Source organism: Ammospiza nelsoni, chromosome 16 (genome assembly GCF_027579445.1).
Source record: "Ammospiza nelsoni isolate bAmmNel1 chromosome 16, bAmmNel1.pri, whole genome shotgun sequence".
In the NCBI taxonomy this organism is placed as follows: Eukaryota; Metazoa; Chordata; class Aves; order Passeriformes; family Passerellidae; genus Ammospiza; species Ammospiza nelsoni.
In genome coordinates, this window is record NC_080648.1 from 15,768,645 (window position 1) to 15,789,073 (window position 20,429).

The following is a 20,429-nucleotide window of genomic DNA, read 5'->3' on the forward strand; positions in this document are numbered from 1 at the left end:
TATTAGAAATGAAAAAGAGAGTTTGAGAGAAAACCCCTCCAGTGGACTGGTGGAAGTTGAGGCAAGCAATGGCTGCAAAGAGGCACCTGCCTCACACAGCCAGGGCTCCCAAGTCAGAGGCTGGTCAATTAGAGCTTTACCAGCAGCAGATTGACTTAAAAATATGCAAAGCAGCTGGCCCTGATACTTGTGTTTTCTTTGTGCAGTCGGTGCTGACAAACACCAGCCATTTTTACATAGCCTTGGGAAAGCTCTTGTTCTGGAAATCACTAGTTGATGCAATTATGGTTTTCTCTGTTGAATGTCACATGTGCAGAGGTCATTGCTGGAGATAGGAGAGAGGCTTCTGTTTCCAGAAGAGGCACGAAGATGAGCCACTTTTGGCTGGAATACAAAATATTGCTCTCCACTGGCAGGACACGTGTCCTCCCACGCATCACCTGCTCTGCTGTGGACCCTCTCCCGTGGCCTCATGTCCTCTCACCAGGGTTCACACTGGGACTCCAGGTGAGAAATGTGATGCTGTGGTTAAAAGCTGCCTGCATGGTTTGTCTGCAGGTCTGGGAGGTGTGAAAGGCACCTCAGCTCCAGTGGCCCAAGCACCAAACACCAGTGTGGAATGAGCTGCTCCCCTGTGAGACTGGGGCTGTGGCAGCCCAGGCTGGGACTGGAGGGTGAATGGGTAATTTTTCAGTCAAATTTTGTCATTTCAATCAACCAGCTGCGGATTACAATGACCGAAAAATCAGGACAAAGGTCCTGCTCTAGAAAAACGTCAAGATCGACCAAGCAAAGATAAAGTGTCATGAGCAACCCTTGGGGTTGTGTTTCTCCAGGGATGGGCAGATGAGCACCTGGCTGGGCTCCAGGCTCAGAGCACAGTGCCAAACCTTCTCCCCATGGGGATCAGGTGAAGCCCAGCCCAACAGCCAAGGAAGCACTGAGCAGATACAGCTGCTCCAAAAGTTTTGTCTGGTGCAACACTTGACATGTGGTGCTGGCTCATTCCTTGCTGGCATAACCCACCAGGGCAAAACCCCTTTTTCCCTTTTCATTTAGTGCTGCCAGTGCATCACAAACCAGGTAAATTCTTCCTGAACTGAGCAATTCAAACAAGCTGTGCCTAATAGTCCATCTACCTCGTTGCTATTTATTTTGGCATCTTTGCCTGTTTCAAATCCCACTTAAAGCTGTCTAACAACCAAGATTACGCCACTCACAACTGCCATACAAACATCTCTATTACTGTATGTACACTGGAAAAGTGACTTTTTTCCCTCCTCCTTTTTGCTAATAAAACACTGTGGCAGCAAATCGCACTGAGAGAAGAGGAAAGGGTGAGATGATAATTATGCTGTGCGAGTCCAAAGTGTGACACCAACATCTCCTGCTGGCATTAGACACTGTGGAGACCTGTGTGGGCTTGTAGCACACAGGCACACTGAGAAGGATCCACAGGTGTCCAGTTTAATAGCAGTCTCTCTGCACTGCCATCCAATTCTCCTCCAAATAATCAGTCAGGCTTGGCTGGTGTCAGGCAAAACACACATCACCTGTAACACCAGGCCCTGCTGAGAGCAGCTCTGGAGGCTCCCAGCCTTCCTGTGCAAGGGCAGGAGCTGATCTACAAACAAAATGTCCAAAAGGATTTCGACAAAGTGACATTTAAACAATGGTTGGAAAATTCATCCAGCCCAGGGCGCTTGGCTGCTGCAGCTCTCTGCCTCTTTCCAGCCCCCTGGATGCACACACAAAGCTATCCCAAATCTCCAAAAAGAGCAAAATATAGGGCTGGGATTTGTGTCAGTTCAGCTGACATATGTCAGTGAAAGCATCTCCTTTCAAGCATCCCTCTGCCTGCTTCACACACCCCTTTCCCAGGAGCTCCCACAGCTCTGCAGATTTCCACATGAAAAGCTGCTCTGTGAGACAGATTTTTCTACAGAAGTGCTTCAATTTTTATGAATTTTCCTAAAATTTCTGATTTTCTCCTTCAGAAATTTGTTGCCAAAAATTTTTCCCCCATTGGTTATCTATTTCAAGGATATTTTGCCATATATTTCACTAATTCTATAAAATAAAATATCTAGTTTAGATCTAGATTAAAATACATAATGTTAGAAAACAAGACAACCATCCCAGTTTTATTACAGTACTTCTTTTGAATCAACCAAAAATGTTCAGGATTTTCTTTTCAAGGATGTCCCAAGAATTTAGAAAATGGAACATTTTGTGCCATTTTCACACCAAACACAGCTGAACAACCCAAAGCTGGTACTAGAAAGTGCTCCAGCTCCACCACAGCACCATTCTCATTCCTTGCTCTGTTTCTAAATGTTTCAGGGGGCTCCTCAATGTGCTCTGCACATGAGGCAGCACTTTGAGCACTCTCACTTCATGAGCTTCCATCCGAGGAGGTGGAACAATGGGAAAATCCTGAACCCATTTCTCTCAGCCCCTACTCGTGTGCATGGCTCCAGATTTGTGCTCTTCAGCTTTGTTTGCATTTCAAGACCCTTCAAGCAAACCTTAGCTGAGAGGAAAAACAGATGGTGCAATTAAAACCCCAAATTCTCCACAACAGGACGCCCTGACAAAGCTCTCAAACCTTCCCTGAAAGGCTGAGTGGGGAAGCTGGAGCAAGCAGGCTTTGCTGTCTCTGTGCTGTGCAAGCAATCAGGCAAAGAACCATTTCTAAGGCTCTGACAGCTTCCTTAAGGCAGACAATCAGAGTCCCAAAAAATCAAGGCAGAAAGACCCAAAATGCCCATCCAGAACCTCACAGAGCAGCAGTCAGAGATCAGCACTTTTCTCTGTGCAGGGGAGGCAAAAATCTGAGAGAAACAGCTCTGGAGGCAGGAGAATGGAGATCCTTGAGAGGGAAACATGAGCTCAGTTGATCAGGGATGAAGTGGGAGAGGATTCCACCTCTGCACACCAGTGAGAACCCAGGGGAAGAGCCTCTCCCTCCACACCAGCACCTTCCTACATGGGGCAGCACTGAAGAGCTGCAGGAATTCCTGGGGAAGCCCCCAGGGCTGTACCTGGAGCACACAGAGCAGCTGGAGGGGAGCAGAGGGTGCTGCCAAGGGACAGGGAATTGTCTCCCTCAAGAACTCACCCTCCCCACAGGGCTGGCCAGGGCCCTGTCAGTGGCATTCTCATTGGGGGCCAAGGTAAATTGCTCTGATTTTTTCTGAAGAGCTCCACAGAGGCTTTCAAATGTGATTTTCATTGCCAGTCATATTCAAGAGCTGTTCACCTCCCAGCTTGTGCCACCAGCATCTGGCCCATAGCATACAGCACTCTGCTTTCTCAGGATAGATGAACCTGGCTCAAAAAACCCCAAAACAACCAAGCAAGGTCCTGGCAGCTTTGTCTTTCCTGCCAGGCCCTCAGGGGCCAGCACGTGGCTCACAGCACACCCAGGGCTCCTTTTTCCCTTTAAAAACCTTCAGCCTTTTTGTGCCTCGACTTGCTCAATTTGCTTTGTGGGTTTGTTCCACCTGAAGGCACCAGAGCAATTCTCTCATCGTGCTCCCATCACTTTGGTGTGAAATGCAGGGGGAAGTGTTCTTTGCTCCAGACTAGCAGAGCACAAGCCACTCTCTCAGTGTCACAGCAGGCATGGCACAAGGTCAGGACATTTGAGACTCCTCCACACTCCCAGAGACAAGAAATGAATGTCACAAAGTGCCCCTGCCTGCCAAATCCAGGCAGAGGCTGCCTGAACTCCATAGTCAGAACCGGCACACTCATTTCCCTGGGACAGGCCCTTCTTGGGGTGCAGAGGGTTGGGAGGGAGCCCTGCACCTCCTGGAGAAGCCAGGAGTCACATCCTCCCAGCACAGCTTCCAGGAAACAAGGAAAACCCTGGCTGCATTTCCCATCTCTTCCAGGCACTGATGCCAGCATTCAATGAGCTGCTCCTGACGCTGACATCCTCAAAAACCACCATCATCCAAGAGTCCTTGGGAATCCCCGGTTGGGAAGGGAAATTGGGAATAAGGAGCACTCATCTCCGCTGCATTCTGCAGTGCTGTCACCAGCAGAGAACGTGCCAAGAGTTTGGTCATATTTCAAGGAATATTTCTGCCCCGATTCCCAAAGGAACAATTAGCTTTCCTCTAGAAAGTGAAGTAGCCCCAGTGGTCACAGCTCTGCTGCTGCAGAAAGAATTTTATCCTGTGTTAGCTCTAGATATGACTGAATCCCTGCCCAAAAGCACTGTTATCCCAGCTGGACAAACATCCCTCTCTTTGCAAGCCCCCCTGGATCTTCAAACACACAGAGCCCATTTAAAATCACCCCAGGGAGACGTTGAGACTTTTTCTCAATTTATTACTGAGCCCCAAATGCTCATTTTACCATTTTACCCTCCTCTACATCCCCCACTCTTAGCACCCACCAGAAACACTGCAGCAAATGCTGTGGCCCACCCTCAGGAGCTCTTTTTTTCTGTGCAATTCCCTATTTCCCTCTCCAGACAGGATCCATAGGGACACTACACCCCTCATGTCCTGACACACAGAACAAATCCCAGCTTTGCATTGACTGTCCCAGGCTGTGGGAAGGACAGCTTTTTTTCGTTTTCCCAGCTGTAGATGTTTGTTTTATTTCCATAAGAGGTTTCAAGGAGGGCATTTCTCAAAAAGCTCTCTCTCCCACAAAAATCCAGCCTTCTTTGGCTTTTATCTCTGTAAGAAGGAAAGAAGACCTGCTCCCACAATCAGTGTGCTTACTTGCTTTCAAGTCCACAGAATCAGGGGACATATGCCTGCATCCAACACCAGTGCTTTGCAAGAGCCATTTCTAAGTCATCTGCTCCAGTACCTTATTCCAAAGCATGTTTGGTTCCTTTTTTTGTGGGGGCTTGGAGTAAAGAGGTTTTCAAAATATGCCCATGAGTCCCTGTGGAGGAAGGCTGCACAGCAGGTTGTTCAGCTGCCTTATAGGAGCTGTAATCGAAGGTGTAGGAGAAGAGAGCCAGAATTAGGATCCTGAAGCCAAGGAACAGCAGATCCCCGTGGCTTTGCTGCCTCAGTCTGAAAAACTCCCCAGCCCACCTCGTTCTGTGCTGTGGTGTTTTCCATGACGCTGCTGCAGGAATTCTCCAGCTCAGGCCAGCTCTGTACACAAGAGACCCTGTGTCTGTAAGGAGAGAACTGGGGTGAGAAAAACAGGGTAAAAACAGGGAAAAAACAGGAAAAAAAACCAGGAAAAAAACAGGGAAAAAACCAGGGGAAAAAACAGGGGAAAAAACAGGAAAATAAAAACAGGAAAATAAAAACAGGAAAATAAAAACAGGAAAATAAACCAGAGGAAAAAAAAACAGGAAAAAAAAACAGGGAAAAAAAAACAGGGAAAAAAAAACAGGGAAAAAAAAACAGGGAAAAAAAAACAGGGAAAAAAAAACAGGGAAAAAAAACAAGGAAAAAAAACAGGAAAAAAAAACAGGAAAAAAAACAGGGGGAAAAAACAGGGGGAAAAAACAGGAAAAAAAAACAGGAAAAAAAACAGGAAAAAGAAAACAGGAAAAAGAAAACAGGAAAAAGAAAACAGGAAAAAGAAAACAGGAAAAAGAAAAACAGGAAAAAGAAAAACAGGAAAAAAAACAGGAAAAAAAAAAACAGGAAAAAAACCAGGGGGAAAAAAACAAGGAAAAAAAACAGGGAAAAAACAGGAAAAAAACAGGGGGAAAAAAAACAGGGAAAAAAACAGGGGAAAAAAAACAGGGAAAAAAAACAGGGAAAAAACCCCAGGAAAATAAAAACAGGAAAATAAAACCAGGAAAATAAAAACAGGAAAATAAAAACAGGAAAATAAAAACAGGAAAATAAAAACAGGAAAATAAAAACAGGAAAATAAAAACAGGAAAAAAACAGGGAAAAAACAGGGAAAAAAACAGGGAAAAAAAGGGGGAAAACCAGGGAAAAAAAACCAGGAGAAAAAAAAAAAAAAAAAAAAAAAAAAAAAAACAGGAAAAAAAAACCAGGGAAAAAAAAAAAGGGAAAAAACAGGGAATAAACAGGGAAAAAAACAGGGGGAAAAACAGGGAAAAAACAGGGAAAAAAAACCAGGAAAATAAAACAGGAAAATAATGCTCCAAGGCAAGGGCTGGAGCATCACAGACCCCCAAACCTGGCCCAGGGGGACCCCAGGGTTCCTGTGCACAGCCCCCACGGTGGGAAATAGCCAGGGAATAAATGGTGAACATTGATGGGCCCCCGAGCACCTGCTCTGCACAGCATCTCTGCACAGACCTTCATGCCCAGGATCCTTGGCTTATTTAAAAAAAAAAAAAAAGGCAGTTTTAAAAATTCACTTTTCACAAGACAGCTAAAGACTTGACATGCAAGTCTCTATTCCTGCAGGACGTACTCAAGGTAAAAAACAAAAATATGAACAACCAAAGAGAAAAACAAGCAAAATGTACAAAGAAAACTACAGCAAAGCTTTCATTTGTCTTCCTTTTCTTTTTTTTTTTTTTTTTAACAAAACGTCCTTCTCTTCCTCATGTATTTTGGAAAGCAACTTGCTGATCCTCTCAAAGCCAGGAAAGGTCCCATCAGCAAGGGTAAGGAGCTCATCAAATCTGCATTTTCATTCTACCTCTGGACTATCAAACTCCCAAATTAGGCGTATTCCCAGCAGCACACTGTGACAAATGCATCACCCACACCTCAGCTCAGCCCAGGAGCAGACGGCTGCCCTGAGAAAACCGTGCCAGACCCCCTAAAAAAAACAAGAAAAGGAAAAAAAACGCCAAGAGGAAAATGTAATTTTGCAGCTGGGAATCTTGACTGTCTCCTAAAGTAGCATTAATCCACCTCACCTTCCTAAGCTTCACCAGGAAATAGCTGCAAGGAAGGGGTGGAGGAGGAAAGAACCACTTATGAAGCATCAGCTGCAGTCTAATTAGAGCCATTAGCAAGCTCTTAGTGGTGTTTATTAGCCCTCACCCAGCGTGGCTGAACGAAGCAATCCTGACATCAGCCTCCTGGCTTGGAGAGCCACGCTCCAACCCCAGCTCCAGGAACAGAAGGGTCCAGAAAGGCCAGGCTGGTTTCAATCACAGCGGCAGCTCAGGGCTTGTTTTGATCCCATGGAAACCAAGGTCCCGGATAAGGGGAACCCGCCCTGCTCAGGGCAGGAGTGAGATGGCCCAGTCAGATGGGTTCCATCACCATATCTCTCTGAGCTAGAGGTTTCCTGCTCTGATTTATGGCTTCTGAGTCATTTTGAGTTGACAGCATCATTCTGCCTTTGCTCTTCAGACAGCCAGGGACTGCCTGCTACCGCCCCGGGGATGGGGACAAGATGCTCTCAGAAGACAAAGCACAAGCCCTGAGCCCAGCTCAGGACAAGCTGGCCATGAGCTGGACAGGATTAAAATAAGATTTACATCTTCAGTTGTGCCAAACATTCATCACTGGCTGCTGTTGGGCATCCTCAGCCTGCAAACAGTTTGTCTGACATGAGGTGTTTCTTAAACATGCCATGCCTTTCAAAGGACATGCAGCCAAAAGCTGCATGCCTCAAGCAGGGCTAATCTCCCTGGAGCCTCTTATAGTAACATATTTCAAGGCTGTTTATCACACAGAAGGGACATTTAAAAATATTCAAATGTATGTTGTAAATCACAGCCTTTTCCTGGGAAGGAGCAGGAGGAAGAAACCAGCAATCACTCAATGTTGAAGAAATTTATATGGAGGTATCTTAGCTCTGGGCTTACCACAGCTAGCAATCATTGCTTCAGCAGGGCCAAAAACACATAATCAGAGCACCACAATAAATGAAAGCACTTGGGAAACTCAAAACATACTTAAGGGAACACTGAACTCCCATATATCTTTCTCAAGCATGTGTATAGTCAGGTAAAATCTTCCATATTCCTGTGATGGAAAAGCTGCCTTGTTTTTGTGGTGTAGCTAGCACAGTTCACAGTCTTTACAACTATTTCCTTTGCAGATAAGCAGGTTTCTACCATCTCAGCAGATGGGTCTGTCCGAGGTGCTGCTGAAGGAGGAAACCAAACAGAAAGTCTGAACTCCTGGGGCTGAGTGCCAGATCAGCACCTGAAGAACTGAGCTGTCTTCCCTGACTCATCCCCAGGGATGAGTGTGACAACCAACTGCTGTGGTCACAAGGTTTTGAAAGACAAACATGCATCTTTCCAGGGTTGTGGCCACAAAGAATTGCTCCTGCAATGCTTTTCAGGACAGTGCTGATGGGAGCTGCCTCTGGAACCCAGCTATGTGACCACCAGCTCTGCAGGGTGTTGCCAAGCCATGCCTTGGCCACCCAACCCCACGAAACCTGCAATGTCACCAGCACAAGCTGCTCTCTTGATGAGCAAACACTGCACACCACAAAGGTGCTGCTGCTATCACAGCCACCTACAAGCAGCTGCTGCAGGGGTTCTTTTGGAAGAGCAAATGTGATGAAAAGAAACTCTGATTTCATCTCTGCCACGTCTCAAACTCGTGGCTTCCAAAAAACAGTCGTGTTCAGCAGAGAAATTCTGCAACCACGCTTTGCTCTCGGTGTCAGCATTTCCCTGCACCCCCTCCAGCCTCACAGGTGTTACACACCAGGCCATGGTGCTGGGAGGTGGATCTTGGCAGCCCTACCAAGTCAGCCTCAAACTCACAGGAGGGAGAAGCTGCTGATGCTCCTGATCCATGACCCTTCTGCTGATCCCCCCCGAGCATCTTGGAGGGGAGATGCCACATTCCCCTTCCCAGGACCAAACATCACTGAGATCATGGAGAGGGTGAGCTCCAGGATGGAATGTGAGGTGTTCAGAAGGAAAACCTGATCCCCCACCACCTTGGGTATCAGACCACATCACCCCATCCAGCTCTGGCACTGCAGCTCTGCTGCTGCCTCTGCAGCCCTGTGCCAACACCCTGCCCTGCAAGGAATCCCTGCTCAGTCTCAGGAATGCCTGCAGGTAAAGATGTGAAATGTGAGTAAAGAAAGCAGTTTGTGCAGAAAAGTAATGACCCCTTTGGGATCTTCCCAGTTTATACACAATTACATCAAGCAGCTAAAATGAATGAGTGCTTGGCAGAGAGGGGAGGTGGAGAATCCACGGGGGTAAAGCCCTGCAGCTCCCAGGAGCAGTAAAGGATGCAAAGCAGAGCTGACATTTGAGGATGCAGATGATCCTCCAGTTTATGTGTGTCAGGACATCTGCTGCTGTGACCTCACACAGCCAAAACTTCCCCTGTCTTCACCTACAGCTGAGCATAGCACAGAGTAACTCCCTGAGCTGAGCCACACACAGGGAATTCCACTCCTCCACGCCAATTTATAGCAAATTCAGGATTTCAGCAACTATTATTTATCACCAGGGCTCCCTGCTAACCGTCACCACATTGGTGAGAAGTTATTCCAAATGAGTTTCCAAATTAGCAGCTCTGACTTCGTTTCTTTTATGTTGGTTTCAGTTTATGAGGGATGTCAGACAATCACAGGATCCCACTCAGGGTAAATTACCTGGGGATTTTATGCATGATCATTCTGCTAAGCTGCAAAGGCAGCGAGCTCTGCATGCTGCTCACAGTGCCTCAAGCACCAGGGAGGATGAGCCCAACTGCTTCCAAAGGATGATCAGGTTGGAAAGGTGATTAAAACACCTTGCAAGGATGGATGAGGCTTCCCCGCGCAGATTAGAGCATGCCCAGGCCACATACCCCTCTCCCACATCCTGAAATATAATTCCCCTCTCCCTGAGTTTATCATTACTGAATGAGAGAGGAAACAAGGATGTGCTCTCCTTCTGCCTGATTTTATTCTCTGAGACAAGAGCTTTTCCACTGAGCAGAAAGCAAACTGGGGCTTGTTTAGTTGAGAAGTGAAGGAATAGCAGGTCTTGACTCCGCAGATTTCTGGCAACAGCTACGCCTTGGAAAAACAGTTGTGTTGGCAGGAAAGTGAAAGACTCCTGTCTGCTGGAGCAGCCTTTGGCCTCTGTGGATGTGTCTCGTGATCCCAGACAGATGGAGCACGCCTCTTACCCCGCTGCACTCCGGTGATTCCTGCTCCAGCATCCTTGTGCCAAGCCAGAGCAGCCCCAGCAATGGGGCAGGAGGCAAAGGCAGCAGTTCCCACCAAGGGGGCTGGAACAGGAGCTCCTGCACAGGCAGCAGGGTCAGAGGTGTCAAGGTGTGACCGTGTCCACAGGGGTCTCAGGTTGAGGGAAGAGATGAAGATCTGACTCCATGTTTCAGAAGGCTTGATTTATTATTTTATGGTATATATTACATTAAAACGATACTAAAAGAATAGAAGAAAAGGTTTCATCAGAAGGCTGGCTAAGCTAAGAATAGAAAGGAATGATAACAAAGGCTCTGTCTCAGACTCTCCATCCAAGCCAGCTGACTGTGATTGGCCATTAATTACAAACATCCAAGATGGGCCAATCACAGACGCACCTGTTGCATTCCACAGCAGCAGATAACCATTGTTTACATTTTGTTTCTGAGGCCTCTCAGGAGGAAGAATCCTAAGGAAAGGATTTTTCATGAAAAGATGTCTGCGACCTCAAGGAGCGTCACTTCTCCTTGCAGAGCTGGAGGAACAGAAGGTCCAGAAGGACCAGCTGAGGAGCAGCTCCTCCATCACACAGTGGCCCCAGTGAAAGGTTTCTCAGGGTGCAGGTGGTCCCATGCACCAGCCTGAGGCTGTTTTAAGCTGGAGTCTGAAGCACAAGGGCTGCATGGTGAGCTGAGAGGCAAGGCAGAGACACAGGGCAGAAAGACAGGTGATACAGGCCAAAATAAAATTGTCCCTGGCCATGCCCAAAGCTGTAGAAGGACCTCAGTACATGGGAGGAAAGAAGCAGCTGTTTGCTCTTCTTGCAAAGTTTTCTGGCTGGAATCCAGTTTATCCCATGCAGAACTCCCCTTTGAAGTGAGGATGGATTTAGCCTCCAAAAGAGGAATGACAGAACTGGAGGAGCTCTGCAGTCCTGCTTCTCCCCAGGGCACCAGGGACAGGAGGGAGTGTAACAAACTATGTAGGCTGGCTTTTCCAAAACCACAGTGGTGTTTGGACAAGAGATTTGGCCTTTCTATTTCCCTCTCTTTTTTTTTCTTTTTTCCCTCTTTCCTTTATTTCTTTTTTTTTTTAGGGCACGTGGCCAAATTAAAAAAACAGTTCTGACCAGCTGCCTTTGGCCTTGTGTTACCAATCCTTCCCTAATGATTCTTCTGGGAGCCACAAGCCCCAAATCCTACACAACTCTCATGCTCTCTTTCTGCCCTGCAAGATGGACAGAGCTGATTTTCACATCAAATTTTCCAGCTTGGAAATGAAGTTGCACAAAAAAGGGCAAGTGAGATTTCTTTCCAATCCCCCCAGGTTCAAAGTCAGGTCAGAGCAAAGCTTGTGAAGGACCAGAGTAGAACGACTGCCAAACTGCAGCTCTGAACATCACTCAGGACAGGGTGGTGCCCCCAGAAATAGAAGACCTCTGCATAAAAACAAACCATTGGGACCATTTCTCATCTTAATCCTCAGGAGCAAGGACTTTCCAATCTTGGGGACCCTCTCCCACCTCTGTGCAGCTGCTGGGCCCCTTGGTGCCAGCCCAGGGCTGTGCTGCTGGCTGTCCTCCTGATGGACTCTGCCATGCATCCCTGTCTAAGTACAAAACCAGCTGGATGGTGAGTCTGGGGACTGGTACACAGAGATGGCTTGAAGTCTCCTTCAGTGGCTTTGCACCTTTGATCTCTGGAATATGTGTTTCAAGCCCAGAAAGGGCTTTTGTGCTGGCCAAGGAAATAACTACTTAAAAGGACAGAGAGAGAAAGCTGGCAAGGGATGGGGCAAAAGGATTGTGCTGCAAAGGAAAAAGGCAGCCTACCCCTATGTCTTGAAATGCCCAAGACATAGTGAGAATTGGCAAAGGTCGGCCTGAATTGGCTCTTGCAGAGGATGACAAGAAAAATAACAAGAGAAGGTTTAGCTGTATAGATTAGAGTAAAAAAAGGAGAGGGGAAATGGAGCTGATGTACAAAGGATGGAGAATAGATTAAAGTTAGCCCAAAACTAATGCATCCTCTATGTAACACCATGTCATTGTGCAGATGGCACAAAAATAGCAGGAGTGAGGAGATGGACATGGAAATGTCACATCTCTCCAGATGGACGGAGGACAGCGAGTTCACACCATGGGTACAGCTGGTTCCTGTCCCCCCGCTCACACTCAACACCTGGCACTGAAACCTGCCATGGAAACATTCACCAAGCTTGGAGAAAGGAGAACAGAAAACACAGCACCTCAGCTAAGGAGAGGGGAAAATGCCAGTCTCCCAGCTACAGCCTGTGAAGGTGCTCCATGCCACAAGCCAGGCACAGAGCAAAGTCCAAGAAGGATTTGGAGCTACCAGACTGTTTTCCATTGCTCCAAGGGTGGCAGCCAGCCTGATAAGATATAAGTGATAAGATATAGATATATTCCTCCATAAACGAGAGGAATGGAGATCTAATCTACCTCACCTGCAGCAGAGTGTTTGCTGGAGCACCTTGGCACTTGGTCCCGACAGCACGGGGGAACGGGGACCTGTCCATGGGCTTGGTGGCAGCTCAGCTCAGCTCTGGGCTGCCAGGGCCTTGGCAGCCTCTGGGGCAAGCTTGGGACAGATTTTTATGGATGGTCCTGCCCCAGACCAGGAGTGGGATCCCAGCACTCGTGGGTGTGAAATGTCCCAGGCAAATGGAGATTCAGAAGCAGGAGGCTTGGAGCATCACTGTGGCTTCACAACTTGTTTCAGTGCCAGCCAAAAAAACTTCAGGAACATCTCGTTCCCTTCAGCTCCCGCCTGCCTGTAGCACACATGTAAGGACTAATTCTCCTGCCCATGACTGAAACACTGGAGCTGCCATCTGATTTCCAGACATTTCTAGGAAAACATGCAGCTCTGTGAGCAGAGAGCAGAGCCTGCGCCGTGCCTAATCAGCTATGCTAATCTACTGCTGCCACGCAGAGCCTGCACAAGGAGCTCCCAGCCTCCTGCTGCAGAGCCCAGCAGCACTGCTTTGTTTATTTGCAGCGATTTACCTTCGGATTGATCACCCTCTTTCCAAGAAGTTGGCATCCCCCAGCAGGAATTGCCCCCCTGCACCTCCCGGTGGCTTTGGAGATGGATGGGAAGTGGGCTGGATCCAGGAGGGCCGCAGGGGAGTGCTGCAACAACCACGGCTCTAACTCAATTTCTACCCATTTTCTGCTTTGCCTTCACTTCATTATAGATTATTATTTTCTAAACTGAGGCAGAGTCGGTTCTGCTTCCAACTGAATTGCCCACAGGCTGGCTCCTCTCCTCCACCCAGCTGATACAATCCTTATAGCCAGTTCCTTCTCGACGGACCGGCAGCCTTCAGGGAGCAATGCCTCATTTGGGGAGAGTCCTTCATCTTTTAAGGAAAACAGCATTTAATTTCCAGTCGTTACTGGCTGTTTCATGCAGCTTTTCCACTGGATTAGAAACGGCATCCATATACAAACTTAAAAGATAGTAATTCCCAGCTTGAATTGGGATGAAAAGTTGGGAATCTCAATGTATTTTGCAGACAAGGTGTCCAGAGCAATGATAGAAAGGGTCATTTCCTATTTCCTGCTATTTTTACAGCCCTACCTACTTGTTATGCTGCAGATGAGCACTTATGTCTAAATAAGTTGTTTCAAAGCAAAAACTGAACCATTCTCCTTTGAGAAGTGTCAATGCAAGACTTCACAAAGATTTCTAAACATAGATACTTCAAAAGAACAAGTGCAATAAGGAGACTGGTCAAAACGTATCCTCCTTGGCACAGACTGGCAGCTTTGAAGAATTCATGTTTTCTGATGGGAAGATGCTAAATGGAAAATATTCTGTGTTCCCTGGGCAGGCTCCTGCGCTGCAGCAGCCCCAGCTCACCCACACAGGGCAATCCCATCCCAGCACAGAGCTGGGAGGTCACTGCCTGTGGGAGGACAGCCTGACAGCCTTTCCCAGGCCCACTGTGGCTCTTTTCCATTTCCTTCACCACCTGCCTTGCAGTTTGGGTGCACACAGCTTGGGACAAGGGCAGTTCAGCATTCTCCAGGATTCTCTAGGACTTGGCTCGAGCACCTGGCCAGGAGCCCTTGACATTACCCCATCCCTTGTCCCATCCCCTCTATAACCTAAACTAAAAGGGTCTTCCCACCCTCCTGCAAGGCTGCAAAGGTCACTTTGGGTTCTCTCAAACCCCATTCTCTGCCTGCTCTCAGAAATCCCACACTGCACCCGTGGGAGCCCTGGGCAGGGAATTGGCCCTGGGCAGAAATCAGTGGTGGAGACATTCCTGCCTTTCCTCAGCAAGTCCAGATAAATCCCACTAAAACATTTCTGAGCGTATTTGTAATGGTCTGAGCAGTTCTGGAGCACACCCTGCACACTCCAGCCGGGTTTTGGGGGGAGTGAGCTCTTCTGAGAGAGCTGTTTCCTATTTTTGTCAGCACATTGAACACAGCCTCTAAATTAAAATCTTCTATTTCCAGACTATTTTGATCAACACTGCTTCCTTCAGTTTAAAAGATACAATAAGAATAGATGAGCTCTTACAAATTAAAAGCCTCTCTTGCTTAACAAATTGTCTCTTTGTAATAATTAATTATCTGGAGAGAGATTCCTGCCCTACGCTTTTGGCCTCATTCCAGGCTGTGTAAGGGGTGAAAAAAAAAAGAGTTTGGTGTTTTTTGCCTCACAGTGCTGGCTCTCACTGCTCCTGCACAAGGCAGGACCAGCCCAGAGGTAAGCCCATCCTGAGCACAGCATGGCTGTCACCAAGTGCCTGTCACAAGCCTCAGCTTGTGGTTTGCAGGGGAAGGCTCCAGGCACATTTCATTGCCTGCCTTAATTTGTTTTTTTTCTAATAGATGATCATTATTAGACAGCAGATCAATGATGGTTCCTTGAAGCTCATGGTACAGGAGGTTGTGGAGATGTGAAGGCAGTGCAAGGACATGGGGGTGGCTGCTGCTAGCATGCCTCCTGCCAGGCTGCAACCCCTGATGACTTCAGGACTTTGTCCAACCTACACTTCCTTAGGAAATTCCTTCCAGTGCAAGACTATCCTTATGATGAGTAAGCCTAAATTAATCTTAGATTTTGCACTCTAAGCCCCTGGGTGCTGCTTCTCTCAGGGGTACAGAGCTCCTACTCACTTTCCCTGTGGTGAAACTGGAAATGTCAGCAGGTTACGACACTGCTCTGTCAAAATCCCATCAGTCTTTTCTCGGGGGAACTGTTCTGCAGGCCTGCACCACGTGTGCTGCTCACCCTCAGAGCTTTTCAGCCTCCATCAAGAGGATGGGCACTGTTGGCTTTGCTCATCCTGGTAGATGCTCCAGGTCCTCAGGAGACGGGGGGAAGGCTGGTGCCAGGTAGAATCCAGCCTGGGGCTGTGAGAGTTCCCACCTGCAGCAGAGGACATTCACACAGTGGTTCAGGGCAGAGAGACCCTCTGCTGCTTTAACCCTGTCCTACCTGACTTGCAGCTGCAGCATCCCACAGCACAGCCCCAGTTCTGACAAAGTTACCAGCAGTGGGACAGGAGATGGAGGTGGCACAGACAAACACCTTGGTGGTGCTGTGCAGCCACCAGTGTCCAGCTCCTCATCTCACCTGGGGCACCTCAGCCCTGCTCAGCCACACCAGAGTCCAGCTCCTCATCTCATCTGCAGCACCTCAGCTCTTCTCAGCCACACCAGTGTCCAGCTCCTCATCTCACCTGGGGCACCTCAGCCCTGCTCAGCCACACCAGAGTCCAGCTCCTCATCTCATCTGCAGCACCTCAGCCCTGCTCAGCCACACCAGTGTTCAGCTCCTCATCTCATCTCAGCCCTGCTCAGCCACACCAGAGTCCAGCTCCCCATCTCAGCCCTGCTGTGGCTTCCCAGCCCCTCTGCAGCCTCGGTCCCTGCAGGGCTCCCCTGTGCCCCGTCTGCTGGTGCTGGCAGCTCAGCAGGGCACAGCAGGGTCCCTGCCCAGGGTGGCAGCTGGTGGCCAGCAGCCTGCCTGGGCAGAGCCTGCAGCCAGCTCCCTGCCCCGTGCTCTTTGCCTGCCCCACGGCGCTCCCGCTGCAGGAGAGCGTTTTGCTAATCCCTCCATCCCTGCCCCGTGCCCAGCAGCACAGCCTCCTGCCAGCTCTGCAGGGAAAGGCTTTGGAAGCACCTGGGGCTCCAGCAGGGAATGCTTCCCTGCGAAGTGGCCAGGGCAGGAGCCACCTTCCAGCCCTGAGGGCTTCTAAACCACCCAAACAGCCTCAGAACAGGCCCTTATGTACACAGAGCAGATTTAACTCTGCCCAAGCTGGAACCAAACAGTGCATTATCTCAAACATTGGCTGATCTTCCTGACAGAGGACCAGGAATGCTGGGAGGGGTCGGAGAGGGGTAAAGTGTGGAGCATTCCATTGTCCCACCCTGCTCCTGGACACCTCAGCCTCCTCCACACACACAGAGCAACAGATCTGCACAACCCCAGAAAATTAACCACAGGTTATTGCCCAGGCCACAGCCTCAGTGGTGTTTGGAGGAGGATTAAATATTTATCTGGAAAACAAGGATGTACACAATAGAATTCAGCAGGATTAGTGATAAAGCCCATGAAGATCCACTCCTGGGAGCCAGAACCAGTTGCTCCCTTCCAAGGGAAGCCCTGTGCCCCAGGGTGGATCACCTCACCTCCTGCCAAGGCTCCTGCTCCCCTCCTGCCTTGTGGTTTGGAGGAATTACTGTCACCTCCTCCCACGGACCTCAGCTGATCCTTTTCTCCTTATAGTGCACCAGAGAGATAAAACCCCAGTGCTGGTGTCCACAAATTGCTCCTCCCTGGCATGGTTTAATCTAGGAACAGTTCTGTTTCTCCTCTGTGAGGAGAAAACCCTCCTTGACCCTGGACACACTGGAAAACGTGAGCCTTCACCTCCCTGAAGGAACTCTGTAGCAGTGTGGAGCCAGCAGCACTCTCTAGTACTCATTAGAGCTTGGAGAGCTTTGTGTAACACAAACAGACCGACAACCTGGAAATAAACCTCTAACATCCTCTCCCTGCACACAGAGAAGCTTAATATATATGTCACAGCCTGTGCCTATAGTCTGACACTCTATCACAGCAGATGGGATCCTGCTAAGCATCCTTGGGATCAGCACTGCAGAAAACAAAAGGGTGGGAAAGGCCCCAGCACCCTCTTTCTTTTCCATTACACACATCTCATACAGGAAAGATGCCTTTGGACAGATATTCCTGGAATAGCCAGGATTTATGGCATGCCAGAAATAGAAATGCAAGCAGGATGTTGCACTGGAGCTCAGCCACCTCAGCAAGGGTCTCCCACTATCCTGGGGAGCTGCCCAGCCTGCAGGCAGGAGAAATTCCTTGCACACCCCCAGATGTTTAACAAGTCCTTTCCCTGTAATATTCATTTCCCACAGTGGCTTACACAGTCCCTGCCAGGGAATATCAGATATTTCCGTCATCAATTATCCATTTGTCCAGGATAGGATTTAACTGGAAATTATTTGTTTAAAAAGGAGAAAAGTATATTAGTACATCGAGGAGGTCTCTGTCCTTTATTTGCATCGTGTATATAATTCACTGGAAATTGAAATATTCAGATTATTTGAATAAGTTACTGGCCTCTGCCTGCCAGCCAGGAAGTTCAGCAGCCTGTGTGGGGTCAGTACCTTTCCATGGCTTCTTACATTTGATTTTTTTCCAGAGGAAACAACTCAGCACCAGTCTATTTCCTAATCCACAATCCTCTACCAGAGTCCACACAAATGTCTCTAAAACCCAAGGGGACAAATCACCAACTCCTCTCAGCCTGCACTGCCTAAGGAGCTGTTCTGCATCCAGATGCTTTGTTTTCTACAAATTTTCTACCCCCCTTACCCCTCCTCCTTTGGCTTTTCCCATCTCAGCTCATGCTGGGGAGAGCAGCACAGAGCTGCCCCTCTGAGCCCTTCTCGGAGCTGAGCTGCCTCCTGTGATTTCCCAAGCTGGCTGATACCTTCCAAGCATATCTTCACCATCTGAGGCTTTTCAGGAGCTCTTGTCTTTGCCAAATCTCACGTTCCTGGAGTTCCAAACTTTCCCTGACTTCTCTTGCACTTTCCCATCTCCCAGCATTGCAGCCTTTAATGACTGCTGCTTACCCACATGTACACACAGAATGTCAGAGACCTCTGGCCATTTCCTAACTCATTACTCACTCCTTGGCTCTGCACAGCCCACTTAGGGAATTTTGGAGTTTCTGAGTGTCCCTGGTTGCTGCCTGCCCGGTGCAGCCCAGCCAGCCTGGTTGAGGTGGCCATGTGGCAGGTTATCCATCAGGTCTGAGGAGTTTCCAGTGCCTCCTTCCTTTTCAGAGCGTGCCAACAATGATGTTTTCCAGCCACAGGCTCTGCAGGTATCACATCAGCCACTTCCCAGGGTGCAGAGGCACAGAGCACAGCAGTCCATGCCACCAGGAATGCCCGTGCACTCTTTCAGCTCAATTCCAGCTGCTTTCCCACACTCCTTGCACGACCCACGCAGGCCTCACCCTTTCCAGAGAACTCACATGGAGGGCATGACCCTACACAGCCCCACAGAGGCTGTGCAATTGAGGCAGCCATTGCACAGGGTCAGGGTTTGAGGCTCTCCTGTGTTCAAGGCTTTGGAGAAGTGGTGGGTTTCCCATGACCCAGATGCCCCTGCAAATCTGAAGCTGCTCTGCCACTGCATCCCAAAATTCACCCTCAGGGTTCTGCAGAGGCTTTGGGAAGATGGAACATGCTGAATTCAGAGCCTGCCCCATGGACAGCAGGGGCCTTTTGTTGAGAGGGATTAGTGCAAGGGGGCTGGAAAGGGAATCCTGCCCCAAAACCCAGAGCACTTTGTCCATCCATGGCCCTTCCCACCCTGAGATTTCCTGATGAAGGATCCCTCATAGAGCAGAGCCAAGCGAGGGGCCCTGCAATAAATCAACACCCCAGAGACTTGGGCTGATGCAGACATTCCTGAGCAGATTTAATTCTTGTTTGTGAGGAGGGATCCCTCCACATCCACGCTCTGCACACCCCAGCCACTAGAGAAGCATCTGGCAGCCAGTCCACGGCTCAGCTACCCCACACACATCACAGGGCTGCGGATCAGCAAGAAAACCCTCTGGTTCCAGCAGATCATAAGCTTATTAAAGATAGATTTGTGCTTTGGTCTGCAGAGATAAACAGATCAAAGGCATTTTGGTCTGTGTGCCAGTGCCGCTGTGTCCCCATTTGGCAGAGAGGGAGGCTGGGATGTGCTCCCCATTCCCAGTGCAGGGCATTGGGGGAGCAGCAGGGAGTGTGCCCAGGGCCACATGCAGACTGTAATAAGCCCATTCTTGGCTATCTGCATGGAGAACTTGGAAGCAGCTCCCTCCCAGGACTCCCTGGGCTGCTCTCCCTGGCCCTGCAGAGCCAGGGGTGGCCAAGCTTCGCTGGAGCTCTGCTGCCAGCCTGGGATCTGCTCTGCTCAGGAGGAACAGCTAAAAGGGGAAACAGCTCCTCGCACAGCTGGCCCAGCAGCTGACATTTGCATCGTGCTTTGAGACCCGCAGATGAAAGATTTGAGAGACACGAAAGGCTGTCACTGCCTGTTTGTCATTTCGTGGTTCCTCCCTGCTATCGCACGCAAAGGAGACACCCTTTAGGAGAGGTGAGAGCAGCTTGAGGGAAAGATGAAACAGTGGAGGCTTTTCCTGCCATATCCCCTTGCACAAGGAGCACATCTGCACCCCAGAGCTGGCTGGGCTCCAGCTCCCTCCACCCATTTTACAGTCACCCCACCTTTGTTCTTATCTGTCCCCAGTTCAACACAGGAGTCACCACCATCCTCCCTGAGCCACCCCTGATATCCCTCCAGGCTCAGATGTGCTTGTCTCAGGGGGTTCTTATGAATTGCAAAGCCAAAAATTGGGAATGAGTGACAGCATCAGGGCTCCCTGCAAGAGGCAAGTGTGTGCCTGCAGAAGAGAGCCGGGAGGGAGGGAGGGAAGGAAACCTTGGCACATGGCAAACCAGCAGCAAGGGCCCTGAAACTCCAGGTGAGCGAGGAAGGTGATGGTGTCACTCAAGAAAGCAGCACAGGAGGCAGCAGGATCCCACCCCCGTCTCCGTGCCAGGCACGGCTCGGCGGAGCCCGGCACGCCGGAGCTGGGCTCGCTTTGAGCATTTCAAATTTGCCGGATGATAACCTCGGTGTCTGAGCTCGCACTCTGGTCCCTCCCACTTCAGATCTGACTCATGTTGCAGTCACCGCTGCCCGGGTATTGGTACGAGAGCAGGAGAGAGGCTGGTTCGAGAGGAGGGAGCGAGGAGGAGGGGAGAGGAGCGAGGCAGCGCCGCTCGCTGCCGCCTTCGCGCC

General features: G+C 49.2%; 1 long non-coding RNA gene across 1 annotated transcript; it reads right to left on the reverse strand.

Annotated features, from left to right (window-relative positions):
* Positions 1-4,325: 4,325 nt before the first annotated feature.
* Positions 4,326-5,153, reverse strand: LOC132080684 (uncharacterized). Its single transcript, XR_009419593.1, has 2 exons — positions 5,067-5,153; positions 4,326-4,958 (listed from the first exon to the last, which is right to left on the reverse strand). It is a non-coding gene; the product is annotated as an uncharacterized LOC132080684 (long non-coding RNA).
* Between the last annotated feature and the right edge of the window lie 15,276 nt (positions 5,154-20,429).